The following is a 16,277-nucleotide window of genomic DNA, read 5'->3' as shown; positions in this document are numbered from 1 at the left end:
CATGTTTTTAACTCAGTGGGGCACATTTACTTACCTGTCCACATTGCGATCCGCGAACTGGAATGTCCGACGAACATGCACTGTGCCGCGATTCACTAAAATCGTGCGCTCGATATCCCGCATGTGTCGCTCCCAACTCAGGTCCTCTGGAGGTCACCTTCTTCTTCCCGATTGATGTAAGTGCTTGGGCTTGCGACACAATTTAATAGTTAAATCCCCCCCTCAGTCCGAATAAGTCGGATCATCTAACGGCCCGCCACCCCCCCCCCCCCATTTTGTGTTGCATGAAAGCCGGCTGCGCCAAAATCCGATCTTGTGCAACACAAACCCCTTTTAAATGCGCTGCAAATCATCGGAATACCGGACGAAAGTGTGATCCACGGACCCTTAGTAAATGAGCCCCAGTGTGTTGTTATATATACTGGATTGTCACAGAACACTGATACATCACGGCGATATCTCTTAACAGTGAAAAAATGCTTTTTTTAAATATACTGATTGCACTTTTATACATGTGTTGGCACAAATATGTGTATTTAGATATATTTTGTTACAATGTATCTAGACTTCATTGTACTATAGCATTTGTTTAGGAAGGGGCGTGTTTTGTGTCATGTGACACTCCACACCTGCACTATAGCACTTTGTTTGGGAAGGGGCCTGGTTTGTGTCATCTGACACTCTATGCCTGCTATATATATATATATATATATATATATATATATATATACATGAGGTTGTCACTATATGTATTTAGCTTGAGGAAGGCTCACACTTGGAGCCGAAAAGTCCCTTTGAATATGAATATATCCACTTATCTTTTTTCACAATTCTACATCTGGAGTGCTATTATTACCTTTCTATATACAATTTTTGGAGGACCTGAATCCCGGCCCTGGTTATCGGGCACCCAGCTTTTCTTTTTTGTGTGCTGCTTGGATTATATTTTTGCATATAATTGTATGAATACATATTGAGATGAATATCTGTATGAAGTTAATTAAGGATATCTTGTACAGCACCACTAATACAGGGCCTGGGGGCCCACCAGTGGATCTACCTGTTCACTTGTGGGCCAGTCCCAGCCCGATTGTACTCAATTTTCTGACTCACCCTTTTTGCTCCTCTTCTTGCTCCTCTTCTTGCTCCTCTTCTTGCTCCTCTTCTTGCTTTGTGTTCCTTTGGTTCCTCTTCGGATTGCTCCGGCTTGAAAAAAGACACATGTCCATCAAGTTCAACCAAGGAAGGTTCCTCCTAGGGCAGGCTATTCCACAGATTGACAGTTCTCATAGCAAAAAAGCCCTGTCGCATCTGGTGATTAAACCTTGATTTCTCCAAACTGAGACATATTATTTCCACCATATTTATTTATGTGGACCATTCATATATTTATATAATTTAATCATGTCCCGTCTTAGTCGTTTCTTTTCCAGACTAAATCAATCTAGTTCTTTTGATCTTTCCTTGTAACTGAGACCCTCCATACCCCCTTATCATTTTTGTGGCCCTTGAAACCTCTCCAACTCCAGGACATCCAGAACTGGACAGCATATTCCAGGTGAGGCCGAACCAATGCCTTGTACAGTGGTAATATTACATCCCTATCCCGGGACTCCATACCATTTTTGATACATGACAAGGTCCTACTGGCTTTAGAGGCAGCTGATTGACATTGCATGCTGTTATTTAATATATGATCTCCTAGGACCCCCAGGTCCTTCTCAATGAGAGACTCTCCCATATTTACTCTGCCAAGGACATATGTTGCCTGTAGATTATTAGCCTCCAGGTGCATAACCTTACATTTATCCACATTGAACCTCATTTGCCAAGTGGATGACCAAACACTCAGTTTGTCCAAGTCACCTTGCAGCCTATGAACATCCTCCATAGACTGTATTACACTACACAGCTTGGTGTCATCTGCAAAAATAGACACAGTGCTATTAATTCCTACCTCTATATAATTAAATATATTAAATAGTAGTGGGCCAAGCACAGAACCCTGGGGTACACCACTCATAACTGGTGACCATTCCGAGTAGGAATCATTGACCACAAATCCCTGGATACGATCCTTCAGCCAGTTCTCTATCCAATTGCAAATGATTCCTGCCAAACCACTAGACCTTATTTTACCCATCAGGCGTCTATGAGGGACAGTGTCAAAGGCTTTTGCAAAGTCCAAGAACACAATATCCACAGCAGCTCCTCCATCCCGGCATCTACTCACCTCTTCATAGAAGCAGATCAGGTTAGTCTGACAACTTCTATTCATAGTAACCCCATGCTGGTTATCACTTATTATAATATGTGATGTCACATTCCTGTTCCTGTATGCAGTCTTTTACTAACCCTTCCTATATTTCCCCCACAATTGCAGTTAAGCTTACAGGCCTGTAATTTAGTATTTCCGCAGTCTCTTGGTCTCCAGCCACCAGAGCCTCATTGTCCCCTTTTAACTGTAGCTGTAAGCCACTCAATATGTAATCTAACCCCTCTATACCTGTTACCTATTGGAATAAATTTAGAAGCACATTTCCTTTAAATACTATTCAATTTATTTTAAATATTCTTTCACACAATGTTTGAATATAAATGTAAATGTAAATTGTTAATGTGTATAAGAAAGACTTTGGTATAACTACACTTCTCCATGAGCAACTACATCAGCGGGCTTGGGAACCTTTTTGGCTGAGAGAGCCATGAATGCCACATATTGTAAAATGTCATTCCATAAGAACCATACAATATACACCCCCCCCCCCCCCGTAGATAGGTAGCCACAGCACATGCCCCCAGTAAATACGTAGACACAACACACAGACCCCAATTAGCCACAGGATATTCACCCCCAGTAAATGGGTAGTCACAGCACATGCCCCCCAGTACATGGGTAGCCCCAGCACATGCCCCCCATTAGATAGGTAGCCCCTAGCACAAGCCCCCATAATATGGGTAGTCACCAAACATGCCCTCAGTACATATGGAGTCCCTACACATGCTCCCAGTAGATAGAAAGCCACAGCACATTCCCCTCAGTAGATAGGAAGCCCAAGCACATGCCCCCAGGAGATAGGTAGTCACAGCAAAAGAGAAAAAAAAATAATACTCACCTACCTGAACTCCCTGCAGCCAGCTCCTCGTTGCACTCTCTTTGACCAAGGTGCCAAACGAACAACAATGGTGCCTCGGTCACACAAAGGATGCAGGTAGACAGTAATCAGCTCCAGTAATCAGCTCTGTGTGCATCTTATATGCACACAGTACCAATCACTTTTTATTTAAGAACCTATGGCTCTCGGGCAAGATGCAGCCATCGAAAAAGTCACATCTGGCTTGTAAGCCATAGGTTCCTGACCCCTGAACTACATCTTATTCACAAAGCTAATGGACAAAAGGGGTTTATCTCTGAAAAACAAACACATCCCTCTACCAATCCTTGACAATTTGGGTAATCTATGAATTTCATGGCTATATGAACCATTCAGCAATACTTGATATTGTTCTATATAATGGGGCTTCTTTCAGTGCTTTACATACTTTACAATATCTAGAAACCCATAAACTTTTCAGGTTTACCGGTTGATATCTAGACCTTTAGTTAAAACACAGCAGGTATTTTTGATCATCTTTGTCCAGACTGAGGAGGTAAGAAGCCAATTCTTGAGCACTAGAAAAATCATCTACATGAATAAAGGAGTCTGGTGGGACAAAACGTTCATAGTTTTTACGTGGAAGACCCATAACAACTGGGACTGTTCCTGCAAGGAATGAATTTCTCCAGAGTTTTTCTGTAATATAATCTTCATGAATTGAATTCTCAAAAGCAAGGTAAAACTTATATGTGGACAGAGTTTGCAATGTTTGATGTCTTGGAAGATCTAAATGACCTTTTCCATAGACATCTACTTTGATATGCTTATTTAACTCTGTATAATACTCAGTTCTCTGTTTTGCTCCCCAGTTACTTGCTACCCAAGCAACCAATCGGGTCTTCTGAGGAATGGTAAAATTTACTTTGTCATCAGACTTTTCCAGTCATCCATAGGGAGTAAAGATGTCAGAATCTGCCCTAAAGGACATGGTCATATTGATGAGATTGTCCATGATGGTGAGATTTTTCAGATGCGGGGGCGGCTCCACATTAAACTAGATCCAATACTTATTGGGAGGCCTTGGCAATTGTGGTAACTGAGATTTGGATCTTTTTTTTTTCCAAAATATTTTTTATTAGCATTTTTCAATACATGTATAATTTGAACAACATTAAACAGTTCCACATTTCAAGTTTTCAAGTTTATAATTCTCGTTCTAATTACACATCACTATAATCCAGCTTTGCATATTAACTGAATATATAACCTCTTAGTTTGGCATATATGCGCTCAATTCCTCTGGTCGCTTTCCTAGTATTTGCGGGTACCGATATACATTACTAATCGGTCTATTTGTTTGGCGTGTTGTTTCTTAACATGGAACACAAACAATAATTAACAGAACTAACAATCAGATCTTCTCAGTCAATAAGTGTCAAAGTAGGGACTACTTCTTTCATGTTCACTAGTATATTTTCCAAGGGCTAGACTACTGTTATGGAGGTGTCATTGCAGCGGCTTACAGCAAGTTATCTATGGGTGTGAGAGAGTGAGACAGACAGACTGACAGACATACAGAGAGAACATAGTCATCCCCCCCATGGGAGATGGTGGGGGTAGGGAGTAGGGACAGAGACACAGGTGACACGTGCTTGCTTAGTGCTTCATCCACCTTCTCCCCCCAGAGCATTCAAATAAACTTTATTATATATAGTGAAATCCTGGGACTGCCCCTCACAATCTACATAAACATGTGACTTATGACATAAGAGAACGCATGATGCCATATATGTCCTTTACATAAAGCTGATGATAAAGCTAGAATGTGCAACTAAATATATAACTAGTCTTTAGTGATGGGGGAAGTCTTGCAGAGTCCAGCTACAGCTGTCATTCACAAACTTGTACAATGTCTATTCTTGTCAGTGGTCAATGACCTAAGACAGCCTTCACAAGGCAATAATTGTGTTCACATAAACTTATTACATTATTATTTTATTTGCATTCACAGAGGCAAGGGAAACCATTTCTTTACCCTATTTCCGGAGAGGTCTCTCGCATAGCGTTCTTATATTTATTGCTTAATTTTAAATTTTACCCAGGGGGCCCAAATTTTTTCAATGGGTTGGGATTTGAGGAAACCAAAGATCAGTGCCTTCTCATATCCATGAGTCATTTCTATTTTGGTGATTAGCTGCGTTATTGGTGGACAAAGAGGAGATTTCCAATAGCTGGCTACCACTATTCTAGCTAGGGTTAAGATCTTACAGGTCATTGCCATCTGTATCGGAGGGAAAGTATGTAGGCCAACTCCGAGTAGTGTTAAAGCAGGAGTTTTATCATATATTCGTCCCGTCAATTGCTCTATAATATCATATACCGCTTTCCAGTATGGCTGTATGGTAGGGCAATCCCATAGAGTGTGCAATAGAGTGCCTATTCCACCACAACCTCTCCAACATAGTGGGGATGTGTTAGGGTAGATTTTGTGCAGGCGGTCTGGTGTATAATACCACCTTAGTATAGTTTTAAATGCATTTTCTATGTGAGTTGTGCATTTTAGAGTCTTATGAATAATGGAGAAGGTTTTACCCCACTGTATAGGGGATATAGTGCATCCTAAATCTCTTTCCCAAAGCCTAAGCGTATAATGTCTTAATTAGAGATGAGCGAACATACTCGTCCGAGCTTGATGCTCGTTCGAGCATTAGCGTACTCGAAACTGCTCGTTGCTCGGACGAATACTTCGCCCGCTCGAGAAAATGGCATCTCCCGCCGTTTTGCTTTTTGGCGGCCAGAAACAGAGCCAATCACAAGCCAAGAGACTCTGCACTCCACCCAGCATGACGTGGTACCCTTACACGTCGATAGCAGTGGTTGGCTGGCCAGATCAGGTGACCCTGGAATAGACTAGCCCCTGCCCGCGCTGCTCGGATCATTCTGTGTCTGGATGCCGCTAGGGAGAGAGCTGCTGCTGGTCAGGGAAAGCGTTAGGGTGTTATATTAGCTTACTGTTAGGTAGGAGTGAGTCTACAAGAACCCAACAGCCCTTCTTAGGGCTACAATAACGTTATACTTTTTTTTTTTATTTGCTTGTGGCTGGGCTTGCTGGCACTAGTAGTGCAGCTAGTACCATATTGTGAGGAATTTGCAGGGGGACTTGCTACCGTTGTGTTTAGCTCTTAGTGACACACATATCCACCTCAAACACCGAAGTGGGACAATTTATTAGGGGTTTGACTAGAATTAGGCAGAGTCTGCTGATTTTTTTTTTTTTAGCTGTATTTTATTTTATAGCTCAAACTCATCTTGCAAAGCAGTGTGCTCTCATTGTAGGCTACAAAATAGCCATAGGAGAACCCCAACGGCTTACTTAGGCCTACAATAGCGTTATATTTTCCTTTTTTTTGTTTGCTTGTGGCTGGGCTTGCTGGCACTAGTAGTGCAGCTAGTACCATATTGTGAGGAATTTGCAGGGGGACTTGCGACCGCTGTGTTTAGCTCTTAGTGACACGCATATCCACCTCAAACACCGAAGTGGGACAATTTATTAGGGGTTTGAGTAGAATTAGGCAGAGTCTGCTGATTTTTTTTTTTTTTAGCTGTATTATTTCATTTTATAGCTCAAACTCATCTTGCAAAGCACAAAATCCAGTTGTGTGCTGTCAGTGTAGGTTAGAAACTAGCCATAGCAATAGGATAGCATCGTTTTGTTAAAAAAAATAAAAAACTAAAAAAAAATAAACACAATTTTTTTTTTTTTCAAGTTTACACTTTAATTTGGAAAATGTTTAACCCGAGGGCTAGGGGTAGAGGACGAGGGCGTGGACGTGGGCGTCCAACTACTGCAGGGGTCAGAGGCCGTGGTCCTGGGCGGGGTGAGACACCACCTGCTGATGGGGGAGCAGGGGAACGCCGCAGAGGTACACTCCCTAGGTTCATCAAGTTACTGGGACTCGTGGTAGAGCACTGTTGAGGCCAGAACAGTGCGAAGAGGTGATGTCGTGGATTGCGGACAATGCTTCTAGCCATTTGTCCACCAGTCAGTCTTCCACGCAGTCCACCCATGTCACCGAAATCGGCACTCCTCTAGCTCCTCCACCTCAGCCTCCTTCCCCCCAGTCTGCCCCCTCCCACCAAAATTTGGCATTTGAACCGGCATACTCTGAGGAACTGTTTTCTGGACCCTTCCCACAGTCACAAACCACTTGTCCTGCTGCTGTTGAGCTATTTTCCGATGCCCAGGCTTTCCACCAGTCGCAGTCTGTGGGTGATGATGACATTATTCACGTAGTGGAAGAAGTGTGTAAAGAGGTGTCGGACGAGGAGGAGACACGGTTGTCAGACAGTGGTGAAGTTGTTGTCAGGGCAGGAAGTCCGAGGGGGGAGCAGACTGAGAGATCGGAGGATGATGAGGTGACAGACCCAAGCTGGGTTGATAGGCCGGGTGAACACAGTGCTTCTGAGACGGAGGCGAGTCCTATAGCAGAACAGGGTGGAAGAGGCAGTGGTGGGGCCAGACGGAGAGGCAGGGCCAGAGCTGGTGCATCAGCGCCAAATGTTGCCCGTAGACTTTTCAGAAGTCTGGAGGTTCTTTAAAGAAACACCGGATGACCGACGGACTGTGGTGTGCAACCTTTGCCAAACCAGGATCAGCAGGGGTTCCACCACTACTAGCTTAACTACCACCAGTATGCGCAGGCATCTGAATGCTAAACACCCCACTCAATGGCACCAAGCCCGTTCACCTCCGGCCGGGCACACCACTGCTCCTTCCCCTGTGTCATCTGCTAGTCAGCCCCCTGCCCAGGACCCCGGCCCAAACACCTCCCGTGCGAAAACCCCATCTTCGCCTCCACGATCCTCCACAGCATCCACCAGCGTTCAGCTCTCCATACCCCAGACGCTGGAGCGCAAAAGGAGGTATAGCGCAACCCACCCACACGCCCAAGCCCTCAACGTCCACATCTCCAAGTTGCTTAGCCTGGAGATGCTGCCCTATAGGCTGGTAGAGACCGAGGCCTTTCGAAACCTCATGGCGGCGGCCGCCCCTCGGTATTTGGTCCCCAGCCGCCACTACTTTTCCCGATGTGCCGTCCCAGCCCTGCACAAGCACGTGTCAGAGAACATCCTCCGTGCCCTGACCAACGCCGTTTCTGACAAGGTCCACCTGAACACGGACACGTGGACGAGTGCTGCCGGGCAGGGCCACTATATATCGCTGACGGCACATTGGGTTAACTTGGTGGAGGCTGGGACCGAGTCTGACCCTGGGGCTGGTCATATACTGCCGACGCCGAGGATTGCGGGGCCTACCTCGGTCCAGGTCTCAAAGGCCTACTATGCCTCCTCCTCCTCCCACCCCTCCTCCACCTCCTCCTCTGAATTACCATCCGTGGGCATGGCGCCATCAGTCGGTAGCTCTAGGCACAGCAGCAGTGCCATCGCTAAGCGACAGCAGGCGGTTCTCAAACTGCTGAGCCTAGGCGATAAAAGGCACACCGCCCAAGAGTTATTACAGGGCATCACGGCGCAGACTGATCTGTGGCTGGCACCGCTGAACCTGAAGCCAGGCATGGTTGTGTGTGACAACGGCCGTAACCTGGTGGCGGCTCTGCAACTCGGCAGACTGACACATGTGCCATGCCTGGCCCATGTGTTAAATCTCATAGTTCAGCGTTTCCTCAAGACATACCCCAATCTGTCTGATTTGCTCACGAAGGTGCGCCGCATCTGTGCGCATTTCAGGAAGTCCAGCACAGATGCTGCCACTCTCAGGGCAGCGCAGCGCCGCCTCCAACTGCCCGCTCACCGACTGTTGTGCGACGTGCCCACGAGGTGGAATTCAACACTAACCATGTTATCCAGAGTTTACCAGCAGCGCAGAGTGATTGTAGACTGCCAGATGTCAACTTCCACCAGAACTGGTAGTCAGGTCAGTCAGCTTCCTCAAGTCTACAATGAGGAGTGGACGTGGATGTCTGATATCTGTCAGGTGCTGAGTAACTTTGAGGAGTCAACAAAGATGGTCAGTGGTGATGCCGCCATCATCAGCCTCACCATCCCGCTGCTTGGCCTGTTGAAAAACTCTCTGGTCAGCATGAAGTCGGAAGCTTTGCGCTCGTCACAAGAGACGGGGGAAGAAGATTCCCTTGTTGATAGCCAAAGCACCCTTAGGTCTGTTTCTCAGCGCATATCGGAGGAGGTGGAGGAGGATGAGGAGGAAGAGGAGGAGAATGTTGGCGAGACAGAAGAGGGGACCATTGTTCAGTCCTTCACTGTTCAGCGTGTATGGGCAGAAGAAGAGGAGTTGGAGGAGTTGGAGGAGGAGGAAATGGACAGTCAGGCCAGTGAGGGGAGTGAATTCTTGCGCGTTGGGACTCTGGCGCATATGGCAGATTTCATGCTAAGCTGCCTATCCCGTGACCCTCGCGTTCAAAGAATTTATTCCAGCACCGATTACTGGGTATTCACTGTCCTGGACCCACGGTACAAGCAAAATCTTTCCACTCTCATCCCTGGAGAGGAAAGGAGTGTGAGAATGCATGATTACCAGCAGGCCCTGGTGCACAAGCTGAAACAGTATTTCCCTTCTGACAGCGCTAGCGGCAGAGTGCGTAGTTCTGCGGGACAAGTAGCGAGGGAGAGTAGGCGACCAGGCAGCTTGTCCAGCACTGGCAGGGGAACGCTTTACAAGGCCTTTGCCAGTTTTATGTCACCCCAGCAAGACACTGTCACCTGTCCCCAGTCTCGGCAGAGTAGGGCTGATCTTTACAGAAAGATGGTGAGGGAGTACGTAGCTGACCATACCATCGTCCTAAATGATCACACAGCTCCCTACAACTACTGGCTTTCAAAGCTGGACATGTGGCACGAACTGGCGCTGTACGCCTTGGAGGTTCTTGCCTGCCCTGCCGCTAGCGTGTTGTCCGAGCGGGTTTTCAGTGCAGCTGGTGGCATCATCACCGATAAGCGTACACGCCTGTCAACTGACAGCGCTGACAGGCTGACGCTTATCAAGATGTATAAAGCCTGGATTTCTCCGCATTTCCATTCTCCACCAGGTGAAAGAAGCTGAACCTGAATAATGTATGCACTCCTCCTCCTCATTGTCCTCCTTCTCCTCCTCTTTGTACACTAAAGCAGAGGAAACTGGCTATTTAAACTGGCTCTGGCTATAGTACTCTATGTATTTAATTTTTCTGGAGGGCCAACTACCCTGTCCTCTGTTTTAAACAATTTTTGGGAGTGCCACATACAGGCACTCAATCTATGTAATTTTGCTGGAGGACCAGCTACCTGCTCCTCTGGTTTGAAAACTTTTTTGGATTGCCACATACAGGCACTCAATTTATTTAATCTTTTTGGAGGACCAGCTACCTGCTCCTCTGCTTTGAAAACTTTTTTGGACTGCCACATACAGGCACTCAATCTATGTAATTTTTCTGGAGGACCAGCTACCTGCTCCTCTGGTTTGAAAACTTTTTTGGACTGCCACATACAGGCACTCAATTTATTTAATCTTTTTGGAGGACCAGCTACCTGCTCCTCTGGTTTGAAAACTTTTTTGGACTGCCACATACAGGCACTCAATCTATGTAATTTTTCTGGAGGACCAGCTACCTGCTCCTCTGGTTTGAAAACTTTTTTGGACTGCCACATACAGGCACTCAATCTATGTAATTTTTCTGGAGGACCAGCTACCTGCTCCTCTGGTTTGAAAACTTTTTTGGACTGCCACATACAGGCACTCAATCTATGTAATTTTTCTGGAGGACCAGCTACCTGCTCCTCTGGTTTGAAAACTTTTTTGGACTGCCACATACAGGCACTCAATCTATGTAATTTTTCTGGAGGACCAGCTACCTGCTCCTCTGGTTTGAAAACTTTTTTGGACTGCCACATACAGGCACTCAATTTATTTAATCTTTTTGGAGGACCAGCTACCTGCTCCTCTGCTTTGAAAACTTTTTTGGACTGCCACATACAGGCACTCAATCTATGTAATTTTTCTGGAGGACCAGCTACCTGCTCCTCTGGTTTGAAAACTTTTTTGGACTGCCACATACAGGCACTCAATTTATTTAATCTTTTTGGAGGACCAGCTACCTGCTCCTCTGGTTTGAAAACTTTTTTGGACTGCCACATACAGGCACTCAATCTATGTAATTTTTCTGGAGGACCAGCTACCTGCTCCTCTGGTTTGAAAACTTTTTTGGACTGCCACATACAGGCACTCAATCTATGTAATTTTTCTGGAGGACCAGCTACCTGCTCCTCTGGTTTGAAAACTTTTTTGGACTGCCACATACAGGCACTCAATCTATGTAATTTTTCTGGAGGACCAGCTACCTGCTCCTCTGGTTTGAAAACTTTTTTGGACTGCCACATACAGGCACTATCCAAATTAAATTGTCTCCATAGCAGCCTCCACACGTCGTCTTTTTAGCTGCCTTCACACGTTGTCTCCATTGCTACCTCCACACGTCATCGCCATAGCTGCCTCCAAAAGTAGTCCATATAGCTGCCTCCATACATGGTCCCCTTATCAAACGAGCTGTGTCAGGCAGAATTTTGGATTGTTTTCATGGCTTCCATGTTAACTTTGTCGCCACCCTGCTGTGTAATCCACAAAATATACTGGGAAACTTTTATCATTTACCAATATTATTTCAGCGCTTCTTGCGCATCTGTTTACATTCCCCTCACCCGCCAGAACCCAAACTTATAAGAACGCTACTACACTTGATCTTATACAAAAGGTTCTTAGAAGTGCTGTTTGGGGAGTAGCCTAGAGACAGGGGCTTGGATTGGCGAAAGCTCGCCTGGCAGCGGAGCGCCAGCTCCATCCCAAGATCCAACTAACATAGTTTTAACTGCAGCACCTTTAATCTACTACTAGTTCACTGCCTCCATACATGGTCCCCTTATCAAACGAGCTGTGTCAGGCAGAATTTTGGGTTGTTTCCATGGCTTCCTCATCAAACTTGTTAACTTTGTCGCCACCCTGCTGTGTAATCCACAAAATATACTGGCAAACTTTTATCATTTACCGATATTATTTGAGCGCTTCTTGCTCACCTCCTTTGGTTTCTCTCTGCCACCCATTGGTTTTAAGCCTGAGTCCATTTGGGGTATGTTGCCAAGACACTCTCTAGCCTGCTGCCGCTGCCTCTGCATAGTCCCCTATAGTGTCAGGGTCAATTATTGGATGTTTTAGATGCTATCTAGCCTCATTTGGTCACTCTGTCATTGCCATGCTGTTGCCCATACTTTTGGCATAATGGTGCGATTAAGCAGCCTCAGAGGCATCCATGCATGCTGCCCCTGCTGTTTCCTGTCCATTTCCGTGGTGTTTCCATCCTTTTCTGAGGTTCCCAGGTGCTTGGCCAAGCTTCCCTGTGCAGATCCTTGGTCCCCTTGAAAAATGCTCGAGTCTCCCATTGACTTCAATGGGGCTCGTTATTTGAGACGAGCACTCGAGCATCGGGAAAAGTTTGTCTCGAATAACGAGTACCCGAGCATTTTAGTGCTCGCTCATCTCTAGTCTTAATCCTTTCCCTTTCTGAGATTGCATACGGAGTAACTTCTGATCATAAATGAAAGATTTGCTTCTAACTGACTCTAAAAAATGTTTTACCCTGAGATAGGGGAAAATCGCCTTATTTGGGAGATGGTATTGATGTTGGAGATCACCAAAAGGTATGACTTTTCCCTCTTTGGTTAAGTGTTTAGCAGTAGTAATTCCCGCTTTCTCCCAACCTCTAAGATCTATATCCTGAATATGGTACTCAATTGCGTCTATGGATAGTTCAGATAGAGGCAGAGTTGCATATTCTCCCTGTCCCGATCTGTGTATACGCTCCCAGATTTGAGCCATATTTCGGGTTAGGGGGAGCATAGGTTTGTCATTTGTTAGTTCCCAAAGGCTAGCAGTGAATAGAGTTTTAGGGTCTGTGATAGAAGCTATATCTTGCTCCATCTGCATCCAGGGTAGTGTGGTTGTAGTCGTCATCCATTGAAATACCTGTTGTAGAACCGTAGCTATGTAGTGGCTTTTAATACATGGGACACCTAGTCCGCCTACTGACTTATGTTTGGACATTATTCTATGAGTAAGGCGAGGTTTCATACCTTTCCAAATATAATTGGACAATATTTTTTGGGCTCTGGCACCTGGTAGGGGTATAGGGAGTGTACGGAACAGGTACAGAAGCCTGGGGAGTAGCATCATTTTATATGTGGCAATTCTTCCCAGCCATGATACCTCCTTATTAAGCATAGCCTTGGTCTCTCTTTCTAGCATATCTAATATTGCCTCATAGTTTTCCGGAAACATTTTGAATGAAGGATGTGTCACCTTTAATCCCAAATATTGTATGTCGTGTATTCAAATGGGAATTTGTTTTTTAACCCCTTCGCGCACCCTGACGTGATACTATGTCATAATGAATCGCCGTGACGATTGACACCCTCTGTGCATGGTACGGAGGTGCCGATCGTTGCCATGGCAACCCTGAAGCCCGATAAGGACCCCAGGGTTGCCTTTACTAGAAGCCTGTTAGGATCGTGCTGTAAGCACGATCTAACAGTGCTGATGTCAGCCTATGCAGAATGCATAGGCTGACTATGTAATATGCTGCAATACATTAGTATTGCAGTATATTACAATGAACAAGTGATCAAATGATCACTTGTTCATGTCCCACCCTGGGACAAAATAAAACAGTAAAAAAAAGTTTAAAAAAACAAAGTGCAATTAAAAAAAATTATTAAAAAAGAATAAAAGTCCCTTGAAGTCCCATCCCATGCAATAATACAATGAAACATAAAAAAGTGAAAATCATCAAAAAAACACATCATATTGGGCATCACAACGTCCGTTACAACCCGTACAATAAAATAAAATCGTCACTAAACCCGTACGGTGAACGGGGTAAAAAAAAACACAAAAAAACTTTGACCTCATAAAAAGCGCATAAAAAGTAATCAAAAAGTAAAATTTACCCCGACATGAAACCAAGAATAAGTACAGCTTGTCCCGCAAAAAATAAGCTATAAACCAGCTCTGTAAACAAAAAAATATAAATGTTCTGCCCATTGTTACATAGCGATACAAAAACAAGCCCATTTCTCACAAAATTAGTTCTATATTCTGCAAAACAAGTTAACCATAAAAAAGCCATATAAATGGGGTATCGCCGTAATCGTGATGACCCGTAGAATAAAGATAATACATTATTTTTATGGTATGGTGAACGTCTGGCGAAAAAAATGCTAAAAACCATAAACAAGAATTAATGATTTTTTTAACCACCACCAAGAAAGAGTTAATAAAATCTGATTATTGGCTATTGAGAACCCTCCCCTGTAAATGATGTCCCTGAAAAGTGGATTTCATCCACAAAAAATAATAATCTCCCAAATGTCCAAATTACAAAAAAAAATAAACATTTTATAGCCTGTAAAATGTGACATTGCAGATCTGCTCTGAATGGCGCAGCTTCCCTTCTATGCCCGGCTGTGCGCCCATACAGCAGTCACCACCACATATGGGGCATCCTCATACTCGGGAGAAATTGGGTATCAAACTTTGTGGAGATTTTTGTCGTTTAATACTTTGTAACGGTTTAATTTTTGGCCAAAATTAATGCATTGTCTAAAAAAATTACAGCTTGTAAATTACACCTTCATATTGTTTTAACCCATGTGAAGCATCTAAAGGGTTAACACTAGAGATGAGCGAACACTAAAATGCTCGGGTACTCGTTATTCGAGACGAACTTTTCCCGATGCTCGAGTGCTCGTCTCGAATAACGAACCCCATTGAAGTCAATGGGAGACTCGAGCATTTTTCAAGGGGACCAAGGCTCTGCACAGGGAAGCTTGGCCAAACACCTGGGAACCTCAGAAAAGGATGGAAACACCACGGAAATGGACAGGAAACAGCAGGGGCAGCATGCATGGATGCCTCTGAGGCTGCCTAATCGCACCATTATGCCAAAATTATGGGCAACAGCATGGCCATGACAGAGTGACAGAATGAAGCTAGATAGCATCTAAAACATCCAATAATTGACCCTGACACTATAGGGGACGGCATGCAGAGGCAGCGGCAGCAGGCTAGAGAGTGTCATGGCGACATACCCTAAATGGACTCAGGCTTCAAACCAATGGGTGGCAGAGAGGAACCAAAGGAGGTGAGCAAGAAGCGCTCAAATAATATCGGTACATGATAAAAGTTTGCCAGTATATTTTGTGGATTACACAGCAGGGTGGCGACAAAGTTAACATGGAAGCCATGAAAACAACCCAAAATTCTGCCTGACACAGCTCGTTTGATAAGGGGACCATGTATGGAGGCAGTGAACTAGTAGTAGATTAAAGGTGCTGCAGTTAAAACTATGTTAGTTGGATCTTGGCATGGAGCTGGAGCTCCGCTGCCAGGCGAGCTTTCGCCAATCCAAGCCCCTGTCTATAGGCTACTCCCCAAACAGCACTTCTAAGAACCTTTTGTATAAGATCAAGTGTAGTAGCGTTCTTATAAGTTTGGGATATGGCGGGTGAGGGGAATGTAAACAGATGCGCAAGAAGCGCATGATGCGCATGGAGCTGGCGCTCCGCTGCCAGGCGAGCTTTCGCCAATCCAAGCCCCTGTCTCTAGGCTACTCCCCAAACAGCACTTCTAAGAACCTTTTGTATAAGATCAAGTGTAGTAGCGTTCTTATAAGTTTAGGATATGCCGGGTGAGGGGAATGTAAACAGATGCGCAAGAAGCGCTGAAATAATATCCCTAAATGGTAAAAGTTTGCCAGTATATTTTGTGGATAACACAGCAGGGTGGCGACAAAGTTAACAACTTTGATGTGGAATCCATGAAAACAACCCAAATTTCTGCCTGACACACCTCGTTTGATAAAGGGACGATGTATGGAGGCAGCTATATGGACGACTTTTGGAGGTAGCAATGGAGACAACGTGTGGAGGCTGCTATGGAGACAATTTAATTTGGATAGTGCCTGTATGTGGCAGTCCCAAACATTTTTCAAACCAGAGGAGCAGGTAGGTGGCCCTCCAGTAAAATGGAATAGATTGAGTGCCTGTATGTGGCAGTCCCAAAAATGTTTCAAACCAGAGGAGCAGGTAGGTGGCCCTGCAGTAAAATGGAATAGATTGAGT

At 44.9% G+C, this 16,277-nt stretch overlaps 1 pseudogene; it reads right to left on the bottom strand.

Annotated features, from left to right (window-relative positions):
- Nucleotides 1–3,474: 3,474 nt before the first annotated feature.
- Nucleotides 3,475–5,159, bottom strand: LOC140070243 (3-galactosyl-N-acetylglucosaminide 4-alpha-L-fucosyltransferase FUT3-like; annotated as a pseudogene).
- Nucleotides 5,160–16,277: the final 11,118 nt, after the last annotated feature.

This window comes from Engystomops pustulosus, chromosome 7 (assembly GCF_040894005.1).
Source record: "Engystomops pustulosus chromosome 7, aEngPut4.maternal, whole genome shotgun sequence".
NCBI lineage: Eukaryota > Metazoa > Chordata > Amphibia > Anura > Leptodactylidae > Engystomops > Engystomops pustulosus.
This window is presented reverse-complemented; position numbering and strand designations above follow the sequence as displayed.